We start from the raw sequence: 17,977 nt of genomic DNA on the forward strand, positions 1-17,977 counted from the left end.
AATAAAATTAGATTGTAGAATTACATTAATTTACAGAGCCCACAATACTTTATCAAACATCTTTTCATTTTACAGTTTATTTTTTGTTGTCTTATTCAAGCAGGGTTTGGGAACATTTTCATAACATTTTAACATTTAATAGAAACTATATATGTTGATTTTTTATTGTATCTCACATAAGATAGCCCCACAGAAATTTACATTGGTTAGAAGCAACATGGATGGTTAAGGAAAGCCCAAGTCCTAAGGAAAGCCCAAGCCCAAGTCCTATGGGCTATTCTTAGGGGTTATAGGTCAGGGTTCCATGGGAGGGGGGCGTTTCAGACCACCCAATCAGGGGAGAGGTGAAGAAAAGCTAAAACACAGGCACTGGGTTCCATCAATATCCCAAGGGTACACATCTCTTAACCTAAACACCTACGTGGATTTGTTTCAAGACATGGGATTCCCATTACAAAGATGTCTCTTCTATGAGGCACAGTCCCAAATACCTTTTCAATCCCAGCAACTCTGGCAGGAATCACCTGTCTTTCTCTTCCTTGCAAAGAGTGGGAAGACATCTGCAACTTGTAGACACTACTGGTCCCCTCCCCCAAAATTTGGTTTATGTTTGACTATATCAATCAATCGCCCAAACAACGTAGTCTGAATTGCCCTTCGGTGAGAGATAGTGAGAAGTACTTGTTGAGATAATGGAAAATTCAAATCCTCTGTAGTCATATGGTTCCCAAAACAAATTATCAGCTGACAGAAGACAGTTCTGACTTCTCATTTGCAGTAGACACTCTACTTTGAGGCTGTGATTCAGAGGCCTTTTTAGAATTTGAGACCTCTGTGATCTGTACCCATCTCCAGCCATCCACCCCGGGCCCAGAATATCCACTAGACCTTCAGCTGTTTCTTTGAAACAGGGTGAGTAAAGGATCCAAAAGCAAGGATGAACGAGTGTACTGTGGACAGTCATCCAGAACATGTAAGTCCTCCTCGGGCTTAGACATCTGAGGAGGCAACTTCCGGTTGGCAGTGGGCAACAAGGATCTTGAGGGGCTTACAGGAACTGGTTTGTTGCCGGGTACCCCTTTAGACCCCTGGCAGCATTTGAAGAGAAGTTGATTTCTGTCCTGACAAATACAGGTAAGGCAGTGTCTGGTCACTGGAAGAGACTGACTGGAATGGTAACATCATCTACAAAGGCCAAGTGCCTCTGACTGAAACGAATCCTTTGAGCCTGTGGGGCAGCACCATCTCTGCATTCCTTCAGCTGGTTGTGTAATAAGGCTTCCCCTCCCTGGGCCTGATGATATTACGGACGACACTTTAGACACTTGAAGTTCTCTCATTCTTGGGCTCAGTGTCTCTCTGGGCCAGTCAAGGGACTACTACCTGGAGCCTCATGTTCCTCTTTGTGATTAGGTTAAAAAATGTGCTGAAGTCGATTAAACTGATCAGTGTACAGAAATTGCAAATGAATTAGCTTCTCATGCATAATCCGGGCAACTGCTGCTGCTGCATAGACAACAGTATGACCAGAATTTGTCCTGCTTCACTGTGGCTACTTTCTGGAGACGGAGACCCCAGCTCTGTCTTAGCATAAGAGCTCAGCTGGCACAAGAGTGTGTCACCCGTGGGCCCTGAACTGGTCTTCTTCATTTGAGCATGACATGCCCAGGCATTCCTATGGGCATGTTCAGCCCTGAAAGACACCCCATCTTTCTTCTCAAGTTTTGGATCAGCCCTGGGAGATCTTTTCCCCTTCATCCGTATAGAAGTACACTGTGTGAAGCATGCATTCTTGTCTTCAAGGATACACTTGAGACGAGATTGCAAGCACGGACAATGAGGGAATGAACAAGACAGGGTCTCCTGAGGCCTTGGCCCCTGCGGTGATCTCCCCCCAACTGGCCGGCAAAGATGTGGATCAGAATCCTGTTCATACCAAAATCTCTGCCCCCGCCCTGTGCTGGGCTGCTAGCCCTCTAGCCATGCTGGCCGCTTCTCTCCAGCAGGTTTTAGCTCTCGGGCATGTTGTTAGTTGGTGGAGGGACAAACGGAAACACATGTTCATCAAACTAGTGCTCTTTCCACTTTTTTCATTCTCTCATCGGGTTTCTTGAGTTCTCCATTTTTTATGAGCATTGCTTTCATCTTTGTACAATGCAGTGACAAGGGGAGATGAATGTCCTTGCTCTTATAGAAGAGTCAATAATTGGTCTCTTAACTGTGTATTTTGAACAAGAGAAATGACCCTTTCTAGCTGAAAGTCTCAACTGAGGAGACATAGGCACATAAACGCAAACACGGGCACCTACTCCCATGCACACATTACAGAATTTTGTAAAATTAAATGGTAATTTATTTTCTGGGCAGCTCTACCCATTGACATCAGATGGATTATGTCTCAAAGTCTACATTCTTGTTGGAAAACCTCCCACAGGAGATTCTGGGGTTGTACTCTGAGTTTAGAGTTCTAACCGTCTGTGCATTCAGAATGCGAGTTCCTGACATCTACCTGATAAGATGGTCGTTAACCAACCTTTAGCCTGGAGCTGACAGAGCCTCGAATTTCTGTCTCCCCGTATCATCTCACTGTTGCTTACTAATTAATAGCCACAAAGTCTCACTGACATAACTGGCCTCCGGGTACCTCCCTCTTTATTTGGGGTGTGAAGAGGAAGGAGTTCAATTCCTGATCCCAACTCTGACCAGAGGAACATTCTATTCACATGGGGAAAAAAATATATGAGAAGTGGAATGAATGGGAGGTCTGAAGGAGCAAGGTCCTAGAACAATGCATTAACTATATCTAATGCCAGATTATTCCAAAAATAATGATAGCCATGAATTTAGAAACTATGAATGAAGGATTTGAAGGGCATATTGTTTTATTTTTAGGTTTTTGGATAACTTCAACAGAAGCTACCTTCTAGAAGCTAGCAAAGAACTAATGAAAGTCAATGCAAAGTATATTCTTTGACCTCTAATTTGAAAAAAAAAAGATTAAGTAATTATTAAGATAGGAAATGATGCAAAATGGGTAAATATAGAAATTTCTTTTTATTATTTCATTTATTACATCATAGCTGCATAATTAGAGGTTCTCTATAGAGTTTGTACATGGGACTGAAATCAGTGATTCACACACAACATCAATTCCTGTGATTTTTCAACTTTACTCGATCTTGTCAAGCTTCTCCTCGACGCTTTGAACACATGCACGCACACACACACACACACACACACACACACACATCTTTTTAAAAAATTTTTTTACTCTCAATGTTACCTTAAACTCCTAAGCATGACAACTTGGGAGCGTACTGTAAGTGACATTTCTCCAGGTCACTGCCTATGGCTACAGCTTCTGCACAGAAAATTGTTCTGCCCTGTTTTCCCTCAGCTCATGAAGCACAGCTTCCTGTCCCACAAAAACAACTGCCGTGATGGAGGTCATTATAACATTTGTTCAATGTAAGCAAAACTGAGTTCTTTAGAACGCTGTTTGACTAAAGATCAGACGCCTGGGCTCAGTCTGGGGAAAAAGAATAATATTGATGGGTTACAGACCTGTGGAATTTAATGAAAGAAAGATCAAAAGAAATCATTATAGTTGGATTATGAATGTTGAGGAAAGATAGTATTAATGTGTATGGAGTTTTAATAACAAGCTAAAGATTGTTGATTAGAGTTCATTATTCTAGAGAGTGTTACAAACCTTAAAAGAATGGTCTTTTTTATATCCCCCCCAACCAAAAAGAGAGACAACCTAAAACAATAATGTTTCAACTAGACTCTAAACTTATACTGAACTGGAAGTGCTTGTAGGTTAAAAAGCAGACTCTGCAAATGAGTGAAAGGAAGAGGGTGGTGTATCCTCCTCTTGCCTTGGGTGATGGGGCCAGTGTGATAGTTGGGGCTGTTTCCTCAGGTGAGAAAAATCGGGGGCTTTATACATCACCTCAATTAGATGGAGCCAGCGGGGGCGGTGAATCACAAATCACAAAAAAAAAAAAAAAAAGAAAAAGAAAAAATCAAAAGCAGCTGTTGTTATTTATTTCTTATCATGGCTCATCTCAGTTAAAAAGACTACTTTATGGTGGGACGCCTGGGTGGCTCAGTGGGTTGGGCCGCTGCCTTCGGCTCGGGTCGTGATCTCGGGGTCCTGGGATCGAGTCCCGCGTCGGGCTCTCTGCTCGGCGGGGAGCCTGCTTCCCTCTCTCTCTCTGCCTGCCTCTCCGTCTACTTGTGATTTCTCTCTGTCAAATAAATAAATAAAATATTTTAAAAAAATAAAAATAAAAATAAATTTAAAAAAAAAAGACTACTTTATGGTAGAAGAAAGCTGTGGTCCCGTATATTCTGATTATATTACACGCAGAATTCTAGGATCAGAAGAGGGACCCCATAATTTAGAACAAATAGGAATTTGCAGAGGTGAGTGTGTGAGGCTGGGCACAGGGCTAGTGAATTCAGTGCAAGCCACAGGGACACAACTGGGCGGATTGTTTCAGGAGGTGATTATGGCCAGTGGAGGGAAATCTCGCAAGGTTCTTAGAGCTTTCTCATCTGTACCCAAGGAAAACTATGAAGACTGTGAACAAGTTACTTCCATTTCTGAGACCTCAGTCATCTCATCTGTGGAAGTGAGTTGGGGTTCCCTAGGGTCTTTCCAACTTAAACGTGCTCTAATTCCAACTCTGGAATTGTTTTGTAAGCACAGAGCATTCTATGAACAAACAGCATCTTATCCTTTATCATCTTAGAGCAAATTCTTATTCACTGGTGGATTACGATGATTCATCACAGTTGCCACAAAATTGAATGTTAATACAGCTATAGAGTTTTATACATGTCTTGTAGGATTATGAAAAAAACATAATGTCTCCATGAATGGCCCCATATTTCTTTCATTAAAATATTTTGAAATTATCACGGGGTCTGATAAATAACGTATAAATGTCAATGTTGTTATAAAGTAATAGCAAATGAGTATTCCAAGGGACTTTGCAAGAGAGTCTGTGTAAATGTTTGTGTGTCTGTGCCTGTACACACGCACACATGTGAGCATTCGAGGTCATACAGCAGTGGTATAACATGATGACATCAGAAGCAAACTCATTGACTTCCGTACTCTTGCCCTCTCATTCAGAATAAAGGACTACGGTCGGACTGATCTCTTTGATTTGCAAATCTGAGAAGCTCTCTCCCAGCTTCCAGCTTCCAAATTATCTTAGGAAAAAAGATGCCAAACTCTTCACATGAAACAAAAGGTCAGCTTAGCAGTAGAGTCACGTGAACGCCTGTAGGCTGCGTGTCCACATTTCTCTCCCTGACCCAGTCTCAGCTTCAACCATTCCCACCTACTTTAAAATGCCTGAATTCTTTATTTTCTTTCCATTGTTAAGCTTTTGTAGGGCCTGTCTCCCTTGACAAGAAATACCCTTCCCCTGCTTCCTTGACAGCCAACTCCTTCTCTTGCTTCAGGTTTCAGCTGGGTAAATGTGACTTTCCACGAAAGAGATAATAACCATTTCCTAGTATCAGTTCTGCCTCTGATAATGGGGAAAGACCCTAAGACTCTAAGCAATTAATTCATATTTATTGAGCACCTGCTGCTACTGCATAAAAATGCTGCGGGAGACATACGTATGAACAAGATACCGTTGTTGGGACGTGGTGTGTGGAATATATACATGTAATGGGACTAACGCAGAGTGGTGTGTGGGAAGTCCAAGTGCTTTGGTGAATAGGAAACAGGGTGACCACATTTTGCTGAATTTGGCAATCAGCTTAATCTGATGTTATTCTAAGAGTTTATTTTTTTAAGATTTTATTTATTTATTTGAGATAGAGAGCTAGAGAGAGTGAATGAGCAGGGAGAGCAGAAGAGGGAGAAGCAGGCTTCCTGCTGAGCAGGGAGCCAGAGGGATCCCAGGACCCTGAGCTCGTGACCTGAGCTGAAAGCAGATGTGTAACGGACTGAGCCACCCAGTTGCCCCTGTTCTAAGAGTTTAAAAAGTTCATTGGCCCAGAGGGCCTTCAGCTTTGCAAGGTACCCCTCCGTCTAATCTTGGGTGACTGCCTAAGGTTCAAGTGAGTGGGTCTTAGACCTCCAATCAGAGCAGTTCCATTGTTTTTTTTTTGTAGCTTTAAAAAAAAAAAAAAAGTTTGAAAGCCACAGGTGTTTTCTACTAGAATAATAATATATTATGACATTAATAGATAGTCTCAAGTTGATTTTCACTTTCAAGGACATTGGTGGATAACAAATCCACAGTCTCTATAGCAGAACTTGTTGCCCAAGTCACTGAAGCGAAATAGTGCTTCATAGTTCATGGCCATGTGTGGTCTTGAGGCACCTCAGGACACCTCACACTTGCCAAGTGCATTCACTATTCTTCCTTCTTTGCTTTTAATAGAATTTCACAGAAAGAGTCTTTATTGGAAATTACTGTACAGCACTATGATCTTTGAGAATGAGTCAGTGTCCTTTGTTAATTGCAAACGTGTCGATATTGCCGCAGGAATTCTGGTTTTTGAAGCAGAGGAGAAAGGTACTGAGCTTAAGAACTACAAACTCCTGAAATGTCTGTAGAAGAAAAACGATATCTTCACTACAGTTGTTTGTTTGTTTTACCTGAATATGTGTTCTAGCATGTGATTTAAGCTACTTTTTATCTCTGTCTTGATCCTGCTTTGTGAGCTACACTAAGCATACTTCTCTTGGATTCACGTGCTCATGATATGAGGTAAATTAACTCTTCCAGTGCTCTAGGGTACCAATTAATGCCCCAGAGGAGGTAAATTACTAACTGGTACCCCACTGCTCTAAAAAGACTGAATTTGCCTCAAATGGTTTGCTTGCTCTCTGTTAGAGAGTAGATTACTCCCAGAGGTTCTCTGTAGGACAGGGTCCATTTTTACATGGGAAATTAGATTCCATCTGATCGGCAGGCTAGACCTTCCCAAACGTGTCATACGATAGTCATGATTAGATTACCAGAAGCTGTAGGTGCCTATAATGAACGTTTGACCAGTCAGTGAGTAAATATAAGGACATGGAGCAGAATATCTGGGATATTTAAAATGTTTAAAGTTTTGTAAGCATAGTGAGAACAAGATACTTGATTTTTGGTACGAAGTCATTATTTAGAAACATTGTGTAATGTGGTATTACAGAAACGTATAACAAAACAGTATTCCTCCTTCTCTTCATGGATAAAGATGCAGAAATGCAGAATATTTCTCACTCTAGCCTCCTTTGTCCATGGATTTTTAATGTTGTTTGAGTACTCACACTGCTCTAGAAGATGCATTTTCCAATGAGCCTATTAGAAAGTTTTACTTTGTACTGAGGTAAAAAACGACCTTCCTCTACTTCATTTGTTCATTATGGCACAAGTAGCTGTGAGTGCCTAGTAAATCCGAGACGCTGCCCAGTGAAGGGAGAAGAATTCCTGCCTTCTCAAACTGTACGCTTTAGCAGAGAACACCAAAAACAAAACCATGAGCATTCAATTGCAATAGGTGATATGAAGAAAATAATTAAAGGAGCTCAAAGTAGAAAATAATTAGGGTAGGGAAAGGGCAGGGGCAACCATAGATAAGTAACTGTGGAACATTGTAGAAGAATAACTTTTTCTTCATGCTTCCAGGTAAGGCTAATTAGGGTTGTGAAAGACTTGCCTTTGAAAAGCAGAGCGGGGTGGGTGAATATGTGAAAAATCTGCTGAGACGAAAGAGATGTTTTCCTTTCTGAGAAGCTAAAAAACCAGACCCTTTTGACTAGATGCTCCTGAACAAGTAGTGGGGCAGGGGGAGTATGGATGGAGACGGAGGGAAGAGCTGGCGTCAAACCGCCCAGAGCCTTCTGAGCTGACGTAAGGAAGCTGAATGTTATGCTAAGTTCAACGGAAGAATGATTTTAGGTAGGTGAGTGACATGATCTGAATTAGTGTAAAAACAGCAATGATATTAAATTCACTTAGGATTTATTATGTGTCAGATACATTTTTAAGGACAGGACACTAATATATGAATAGTTCCAATAGCCCATGAAATAGAATTAAAGTAAGGCACAGAATTGTTCCGTGATGTCCACTGTTGTGTAGCTAGTCAGTTGCAGAACTAGAGTTTAAACCTGAGCAGTATATGCCCTAACTAGTAACTACCTTTGTTCTTCTAGCTAGCTTGCTTCATTGGTCAACTTTTACAAGTTGTACATGAGCGACATTAAACCGCGTTTCAATGCATGAGGATAGATAAGATGTTTTAGGGACTGAGTTTTTGGAGAAGACCCAGAACTGAGCCATGCGTGACCCCAGCAGTGCACACAGAGTAGAAAGACGAAGCTAGCAAAGGGTACTGAAAATCAATGAGCCAGTAGTGGGGGGCACTGCTGTTGGAGACCTAAGAACTAAGGGCCGTGTCTTAAGATGAAATGGGGCTCAGTTCTGCTTCATGCCGTGGAGAAGTGACTTAGATGTCTGTGCTGGATTATGTCGTGGTCATTGACGGCCATGGAAGATGACTTTTCATGAAGAAGTCTAAAGAACCGATAGAGGAGAGTAAGAGTGAAAGAGATGAAGTCAGGATGGACTGTAGGACAGCGGTTTAGAATTCTGTGGTGATAGAAGAGACACGGCTGGAGAGAGAGTTTGCGTCAGGGAGAATGAACACACACAAACACGCACGTGCGGGCATGGATAAGGAAGGGCCAATGGAGCATATGCATCTGCTGATAAGAGAAAAGGGAGACTTTGAGCATGCAGGAGTGAAAACAATATTGATATATAAGTTTCTTGGAAGACCCACAGCAAGAGAGGATTCGGGGTAGAAAGAAGAGGTTCGGTGTTTGCTGGTGGAGGGACTTTCCTTATTGAGCGTATGTGAGTGAAGACATGTTCAGGGGTAGAGAACTTAGGCTGATGCGTTCTTGCTCTACATTTGGAAAAAGGAAAATAATGAGAAATATTTAATACTGTTTATTTTGGACCCCCCCATGATAAATGTATTATGTTTGTTTTTTCAATTAGTTCTCAGAAAACTCTTCTCAGAAAATTCTCAGAAAAATAATTTTAACTTTTAATTAACAGCTGGTGGAACTGAGACTCACAGGAATTAAGTGACTTGCCCCGAATCACAAATCCACTAATTGATAGAGCTAAAAATTTGATGAGGAAAACAGCCTAGCTCCAAAATCTGATTCTACAGCTAGGAATTTACTTCGTTATTCACTAGTAAGTGAGTGGTGAGACTCGGAGAGCTAAACCAGCCTTGCCAAGGATACGCACCTGCTTGCTGAGAGGACTCAGTGTTCTTCCACTCGCCCTAATTCTCCTGCTTTAGAAGCAGGAGGCATTTTAAAGTAAAAATATGTGACTGTGTATCATGAACTTCATTCACTGAAAATGTAGTGGAATTTGGTGTAGAGACTGTAAAGATTAAAATCCTAAGAATCAGATATAATTGTTTTTCAAGACAGGAAAATAATAAGTCAAAGGACTCTTCATGTCACTGGTATAAATTTTCCTAATGAGAGCTCCATGTATATACAATTAGTTTTAAAAAAGAATTTTCCAAGGGCCTGATTAACTTTTAATCAGGATACTAAGATGATTAGACACAGTCTGATTATGTAAGACAAAATGCAGTGAAAGACAATATTCTGCTTTTTTGTGCACACATGCATTACAGAAGCAATTTGAGAGGAAGTTCAACAATTCTTCAAAACAAATCTTATCAGAATTAGCAGTGGCAATTTTTCAAAGGTTGCATGTGTATTTGTTAATAGTTTTTTCCTATATCACAGAGAGAGATTTCTAATTTTTATATTTTTTTCTAAGAGAATGGCTATCACGCTTATGAGCTCTTATTAGACAATGCTAAGAGGATTTTTAAATTTCATATTTCAAGGAAACTATATGTTTTCCATTCAATCCTATTATTCATTGTATAGTTTCAGTCCACTTATATAAATGTAGCATCCTGAAGATTTTTTGCTTGTTTATTTTTGCCAGTTCTCGTATGCACCACTTAGTATGCACATCCTTTATTCTAGTCCATGATGTCCCATGGACAGCAAATGGACCTCACAGGTGCAACCTAGGACTCTCGACACAGATCTCGACACAGATCCTGCAGACTCTGCATCTCTCTAAAGAGACTCCAGATGTCTTACGGCATCACGCACTTCTCCTTCAAAATGGCAGCTGACGTGCTAATACAGCGTGTCTTGGTCTTTTTTCTTCTTTCCGTTTCCTCATTCCTCACACTGGCTCCCCAGGATGGCTTTCCCAAGTGAACTAAGTGAATGAATGGCCCAGGCTAAGAGACCAGTAAGAATTAAATTTCTATCTGCAAAACATAAAGAGAAGATACACATATCTTTCTGTTTCACATCCATATGCCAAAATAAATCTTACTTTGTTAAAACAGCCACACACAATTTTGTTTGAGTGTTTTTCAACTGCTTGTCTGGGTTTGTGTTTCTATAAAATAAATGTTTTAGGTTGTTGAAGATCTAGGAATTTACCTCATTCTTCAATATGAACTGCAATATGACCTATAATATGGTAACATGAGTCAGTTATGTTTTATTGTTTAAAGTGATCACATGACTTAAAAAACAATGAAATCTTGCCATTTTCAACAACATGGTTGGACCTAGAGAGAGTAGTGGTGGGTGAAATAGGTAAGTCAGAGAAAGACAAATATCCTTTGATTTCACTCATATGCAGAATTTAAGAAACCAAACAAGCAACGAGACAAAGACAAACAAAAAAGTAGACTCTTTGTTGTTTCAAGTTTTTATTTAAGTTCTAGTTAATTACCATGTAGTGTAATATTAGTTTCAGGCATAGAATTTAGTAATTCGTCACTTACATACAGTACCCAATGCTCCTCACAGCAAGTGACCTCCTTAATCCCTGTCACCCACTTAGCCCGTCCCCCACCCATCTCCCCTCTAGCGACCCTCAGTTTGTTCTCTATAGTTAAGAATCTCCGATGGTTTGCCTCCCTGTTTCCCCCTCCGTCCCCTGGGTTCATCTGTTTTGTTTCTTAAATTCCACATTTGAGTGAAATCATATGGTATTTGTCTTCCTCTGACTAACTTGTTTTGCTTAACATAATATGAAAGGTCCATCTACATTGTTACAAATGACAGGATTTAATTATTTTTGGAGACTGAGTACTATTCCTGTGCGTGCGTGTGTGTGTGTGTGTGTGTGTGTGTGTGTATACCACATTTTCTTTTCCCATTTGTCCGTTGATGGACATTTGGATTCTTTCCATAATTGGGCTGTTGTTAAAAAAGCAGACTATTAAATACAGAGAACAAACCAGTGGTTGTGAGAGGGAAGGTAGGTGGGGGATGGGTGAAATAGATAAAGGGGATTCGGGGTACATTTATCATGATGAGTACTGAATAATGTATAGAACTGTTGAATCACTATATTGTACACCCAAAACTAATATAACACTGTATGTGAATTATACTTCAATATTTTTGAAAGATTAAACATAAAATTCAATCAGTCACATGCCCAATAAGAATCCCTTTTTATGATCCTGTCCCTTTTTGATGCCTGAGTTTTCACATGAAAAAACATCAATTCAATAATCCAACATTAAATCAAATGGGCTGCTCTCATCAGAAGTAACAATGAAAGGAACCTTGCAAAATAATTTGTTTCACTGGGCCAAGAATAAACATAATCCTGGGAATGAATTAGTCATCACTCTGTATTACCTGCTAAACATCTGTATGTGCTTCCCCCTGTTGTCGGGTACCCAGGTCCTTAATTCCTGATGATACTAAGTAAAATAATTCTTATGGTCTACATTACTGCTATACCTTAATGGGAGAATTAACACCGATGTTGTCTATAATAATGAAGATGTTTTTATTTTTTTTTCCAATTTATTTATTTTCAGAAAAACAGTATTCATTATTTTTTCACCACACCCAGTGCTCCATGCAAGCTGTGCCCTCTATAATACCCACCACCTGGTACCCCAACCTCCCACCCCCCCCGCCACTTCAAACCCCTCAGATTGTTTTTCAGAGTCCATAGTCTCTCATGGTTCACCTCCCCTTCCAATTTACCCAAAAGCACATACCCTCCCCAATGTCCATAACCCTACCCGCCTTCTCCAAACCCCCCTCCCCCCTGCAACCCACAGTTTGTTTCGTGAGATTAAGAGTCACTTATGGTTTGTCTCCCTCCCTATCCCATCTTGTCATATGATCTCCCTGATATGAGGAAGTGGTGATGCAACATGGGGGCTTAAGTGGGTAGGAGAAGAATCCATGAAACAAGATGTTTTTATTTTTGCTTCAATTTTCTCTTTATCATAAAATTGGTGAAATATGACCCAGAGGATGTATAAACATAGATCCAGATATAGACATACAGAGATTTACATACTGACAATGCACAGTCTGCTAGACCTAATCATTTTTTCATACTCTGTGACACATTAAGATTTGGAGCTGAGAATTTTTTTTTTCTTTTCTTTTTTTTTTTTTTTTTTTGACAGAGGAAGAGAGAGAGTGCGCGGTTGGGAAAGGGGCAGAGGGAGAGAGAAAATCTCAAGCAGACTCCTGCTGATTGTAGAGCCTGGTGTGGGACCCAATCTCACGACCCCGAGATCATGACCTGAGCTGAAATCAAGAGTCAGACTCTTAATTGACTGAGCCACCTAGGAGCCCCAAGAGCTGAGAATTTTTCTTAAAATAGTTTTTATCCTTAATATCAATATAATTTTTATAATACCAGAATAATGAATTTGTTTAGATTTTTATAATGTATTTCTGATAATATCTTTTTCTGAAAGGTTAAGTTATTAATACCCACAAAAACCACATATCTGAACAAGATGCATCAGTTGCTTTGAATCCACAGGAAAGGAAGCTTATACCACATTATCGTTTAGACAACAATATGGGAAGCAAACCTAAAGGTACCATTGAAACCTCAAAGAAAATTCTTCTACAAAAGGAATTTTTGACATCAGATGATGGGCCCGAGAAGACCAAAGGGATTTGGGATGTGTGCTCAAAATTGGCCTTTCATGTGTGTTTATGTATTCAGCTTGTCCATCCATCAAAAGCTCCACCTGTCCTGGAGATATCGCCCATCATTTATTTATCTGCAGAGAAACTAGAGTCTGAATTGATCTTTATTTCAGTCAGGTACTCAATGTAAGAACTGTGAAAGGCAATTTGGAGCCAATACACATCCTTTTTCTAAGAGAGAAGTTGTACTTCACAGAGATCCTGGAGCCCTGAAGCTCAGATCTACTTTTGGAGAATAACATAAAATTCATAGGAAACCCTCTCTACTCCATTTTTAGACTGATGTGGACATTTTGTAAAGTCTAATCACGAAACTAAACCTGACATCAGCTTTCTCAATTTTATCGTTGCTTGGAAGACTATACTTAACGAAAAGATACGAAGTATTTAGAAAGAGCTGCTTTAAAAACTATCAGAAACTGAGTAACTTTGTCCGAGACCCAAGTGACAACCACCAGGATATTCCCAGTGTTTTGAAGGAGATGCATAATTTCTTCCTTCAGACATGGGGTCAATTGGTGATGACCAGTCATGGGTGCTCACGTTTCTGGTCTTTGCCGTTATGTCACACACTGTGTTCCATTATTATATGAAGTATCTAACTTACTCTTGGTGAATATGCTGTGGATAATTGTTATCAAACCTATTTTAGGTTATGTATCCTACTCACTTAATTTTTAAGTGCCAGAACCAGTGCAGTTAGAGATTTCATTCCATGCCTGTACGATGTAGAAAATGAACACACTGTACATGACACTGATCATAGATGAAGCAAGGTGTGGTGGAAGATAGATGGAAAAGAAGGTTTTCAGTCTTAGGAAGCTTGCAGTTTACTAGCAGGGATAAAGCAAGCACGCGCCTGTCCATAATAAACTATTCCTCTCTGTAGAGGCTGAACAGTTTGCACAGTTCTTTCAAGCCTTTTAATTTTATTTCATTGTATCAACCATATTCATCACTAAGCTATCTATACGCCCCAGTCTCTTCTACTCACGGCTCCATTGCCTGCTTAACCCTCTCAGAAATTCATTAAAACTTTTTAAGACTAAGACATTTCGATCACATGTTTCTTCTTAGTACTAATGCACGTATACATATAATACATATGAATATATAAAAATGATTATGTCAATGTTCATCGTATGATAGATAAAATGCATTTGTCATAAGCTTACGATTCAGTACAATCTAAACATTGGCTTGGCATGGGGCTTTAAAGAGAGCAGGGGCGCCTGGGTGGCTCAGTGGGTTAAGCCGCTGCCTTCGGCTCGGGTCATGATCTCAGGGTCCTGGGATCGAGTCCCGCGTCGGGCTCTCTGCTCGGCAGGGAGCCTGCTTCCTCCTCTCTCTCTGCCTGCCTCTCTGCCTACTTGTGATCTCTCTCTGTCAAATAAATAAATAAATATCTTTAAAGAGAGCAGAGGAGGGACCTCTTGGCCAAAGTTCCCTACTACCACTTCTTCCCAGCTTCTTCTCTGTCCATACGATGAGTAAGAAAGGTCTCTTCTTCCTTACAGGCTATACCTCCCACTTCTTCTCTGACTTCTCTCTTGCTTTGTGTTCTCAGGTGTGTCTATATACTAGATACCATTTTCTCTTCTTTTTAAAAAAAGATTTATTTATTTATTTGAAAGAGGGGGGTAGGGGCCGAGAGAAAGAGAGAGTCCTTAGGCACACTCCCTGATGAGCAAGGAGCCTGACTTGGGCTCGACCCCATGACCTTGAGATATGACCTGAACCAAAATCAAGAGTTGGATGCTTAACCGATTGAGCCACCCAGCGACCCCAGTTTTCTCTTCTTAGTCTCCAGTCTCTTCCTGTCTGTCATCTGTGGTCCTGTAGGCGCTGTGCTAACACGTGGTTGTGCTCATCCGTGTATATATTCTCTATTGGGCCCATGTCCCTCCCCGGCCATAGCTTTCTTTGTATCTAAGGGAAAAACATTCCTAGAAAGCATAAGTGAATTAGTCAGTTTTGAAGTAGGAAAAAATACACAGCCAAATAATATATCCCAGGGATGTAGTGGGGCATATATATATATATATATATATATATATATATATATATATGTGTGTGTGTGTGTATATATACACACACACACACACACACATAGATAGATATCTATCTATATGTGTATATATATATAAAATAAAGTTAGTGAACTACCTATGAGGAAAGAACCCACATACGGTATTAAAGTCGAGCATTGAAACTGGCAGTGCTGTTTACTTATCTCTTTGATATTGACCAAATCACACAACATCAGTTTCTTCATCCATAATAATAGCTTCTTCTGCTACCTGAAGTTGCTGCTCCAATAAAAAAAAAAAATGTCCATTTCTGTTAGAAAGCTTTACAAACTGCATGGACCTTGCCTGATACAAATATGAGATGGCATTGCCTTTCATTGAGATAAATGTCCTAGTGACGCTTCAGTTTTCACGAACAAATCATTCTCTGATCCCTAGTTTTCTGATTTGTGAAGCTCCCCATTTACCTACAACACAGAATTGCTATATTCCAAGTAATTGCCAGGGGGTATAATATCCAATTCACTGTTACTCAATTCGTCAGAAGTGAAAAATAATACTCATGGATGTTTATCTGAATGATAAGCCATTTCTTTCAAACCTCTAACATCCCAAATTGTATTACTGGATTAAGCTGTCCAGCCAGGAAGCCTGAAACCCATCCTAGTAGTCCCCTATGAAATATATTTTTTTAATTCTCTTAGATAAAGTTTGGAATGACAAAGTTATCTAATATATAAAGTTAGATGATATAGAAAGGGAGTTTGCTGTAAATTGTCTCACTTTGTAATGTAAGGGTATTGTCAAATCTGTTACACACCATCCGCTTCAGCTGGAAGGTGTCAGTATCACAAATAGTTGTGCTTCTTTCAGAAATTGTTTTTAAATCTCCTCATCCCTGATTTGTATCAATGGCCATGTCCTTACCATGTAAAAGACATCTTTTTTTTTTTTTTTTTTTTGTAAAAGGCATCTTTGTGTCTTACCTTTTGCAAATATACCGACTTCATAGAATAAATTTTCATGCATTTCTGAATCCATCTCATTCTTAATCTTAGCATGCTTTCCATATTGTATTTTCCCTTTGTATCGTTTTCCTTTACTGGCATTATTTTTAGTGTGTGTGTGTGTGTGTGGTGTGAGACACACACAGAGAGAGAGAGAGAGAGAGAGAGAGAGTGTGTGTGTGTATGACAGTGTGTGTGTATAATTGAATGGGTTATGTAGGCACTTGGTCAGACATCAAACCGCCAGAAAGAGGAATACAGGTCCCCCCTGCCATTATCTGAAATCAGACCATCCCTATGAACCTTTACATAAAAAGAAATTGCCATTAATTTATGGAAAATTTTGTGAGCAACCCCAGACCCTCAAAATAATCTTTCTTAGGCTTTTGTGATACCTTAGGACACATCTTGCTAATGAATGCAGAAAATCAATCAAGATTGTATTTCTACACATTCTAACAGGAAGGACTTTATCATGCTTACTCTTCTGAATGCTGAAAAACAAGGATATGTTTTATTTATTTTTATTTTTTATTTTTTTAAGATTTTATTTATTTATTTGACAGACAGAGATCACAAGTAGGCAGAGAGGCAGGCAGAGAGTGAGAGGGGAAGCATGATGTGGGGCTCGATCCCAGGATCCTGGGATCATGACCTGAGCCGAAGGCAGAGGCCTAAACCCACTGAGCCACACAGGTGCCCCAAGGATATGTTTTAAATTATCACTTATCTTCCTAGGAGCATAATGGAACATAGGGCAAAGGTCTAAAAGCCACTTCCATTTCTTTACTTATACTCCCTTATTTACTCATTCTCTTTATTGATGGTTATTTTGTTTGTTTTATTGATGTTTAAGTCCTTTTCTTGTAAAGAAAATGGGGTTTTCGAAAACGTCACATCCATCACAAGTTGTTCTTTATCTTTGACTTTTGTTGGCAGCGTTTGGACATCCGCAGATTGCTAATATTTATTCTGTTTATCAGCAATGTTTTTTTTGTTTTGTTTTTTCATTTTTTTTTTTAAGTCTCTAGATTTGTGATGAAGCTTAGAAAAGCTTTTCCTAAATGAAGACTTTTGTGTGTTTTTATCCATTGTCATGTTTAAATCTTTGTTAGATCTGGGATTTATTCTGGAGTAAGAAGTGGTAGCTCCAAATTTGCTTTTATTTTGGGTTGATGTTGTTGTTTTTCATCAAGATGCCTTCCAGTTGCATAAAACCATGTACTGAGAAACTCATTTTCTCTTGATGATTTTGTGTCATCGTAATTATTCATCAAGTAAATGTTTATGCATTTACCATATTTTAGGACTTTATATTTTGTATCCTCTCTATTCGTCTATTCAGGCACTGAATTAGTACAGCCTTAACATGTGCTTAAATATTAAGTAGAGGCAATTATCAGTTTTCATTATTGTCCCTTTTTTAAAATGTTATGTTATCCCTGTGAATTTTATTTTTTATCTTTATTTATTTTTAAAGATTTTTTTAATGTATTTATTTGAAAGAGAGAAAGAGTTAGAGAGAGCATGAGCAGGGGTGAGAAGCAGAAGGAGAGGGAGAAACAGCCTCCCTGGCTCCTGGCTGAGAAGGGATCCTGACTCAGGGCTGGATTCCAGGATCCCTAGATCATGACCCGAACCAAACGTAGACACTCAACAGAGCCACCCAGGCACTCCTCCATGTGAATTTTAATGTCAGTTTGCCTGGTTCCAAAATTTAAAAAAAAAAAGGACAAACAGTAAAACTGTCCAACATTTGTATGGGAAAGATTAAGTTCATAGAATAATTTGGTGATAAATGTTACTCTTATATTGAATCTTATCCAAACTGGACTTTTACCCATTTTCCAAGACTTCTTTTT

At 39.5% G+C, this 17,977-nt stretch overlaps 1 protein-coding gene and 1 pseudogene across 1 annotated transcript in view; one reads left to right on the forward strand and one right to left on the reverse strand.

The window, feature by feature from the left end:
- Positions 1 to 17,977, forward strand: part of CNTNAP2 (contactin associated protein 2) — a 1,943,304-nt gene that overhangs the window by 192,652 nt on the left and 1,732,675 nt on the right. The window lies entirely within an intron of this gene.
- LOC122905277 lies at positions 741 to 6,326 on the reverse strand (annotated as a pseudogene).

Source organism: Neovison vison, chromosome 4 (genome assembly GCF_020171115.1).
Source record: "Neovison vison isolate M4711 chromosome 4, ASM_NN_V1, whole genome shotgun sequence".
Classification (NCBI taxonomy): Eukaryota; Metazoa; Chordata; class Mammalia; order Carnivora; family Mustelidae; genus Neogale; species Neogale vison.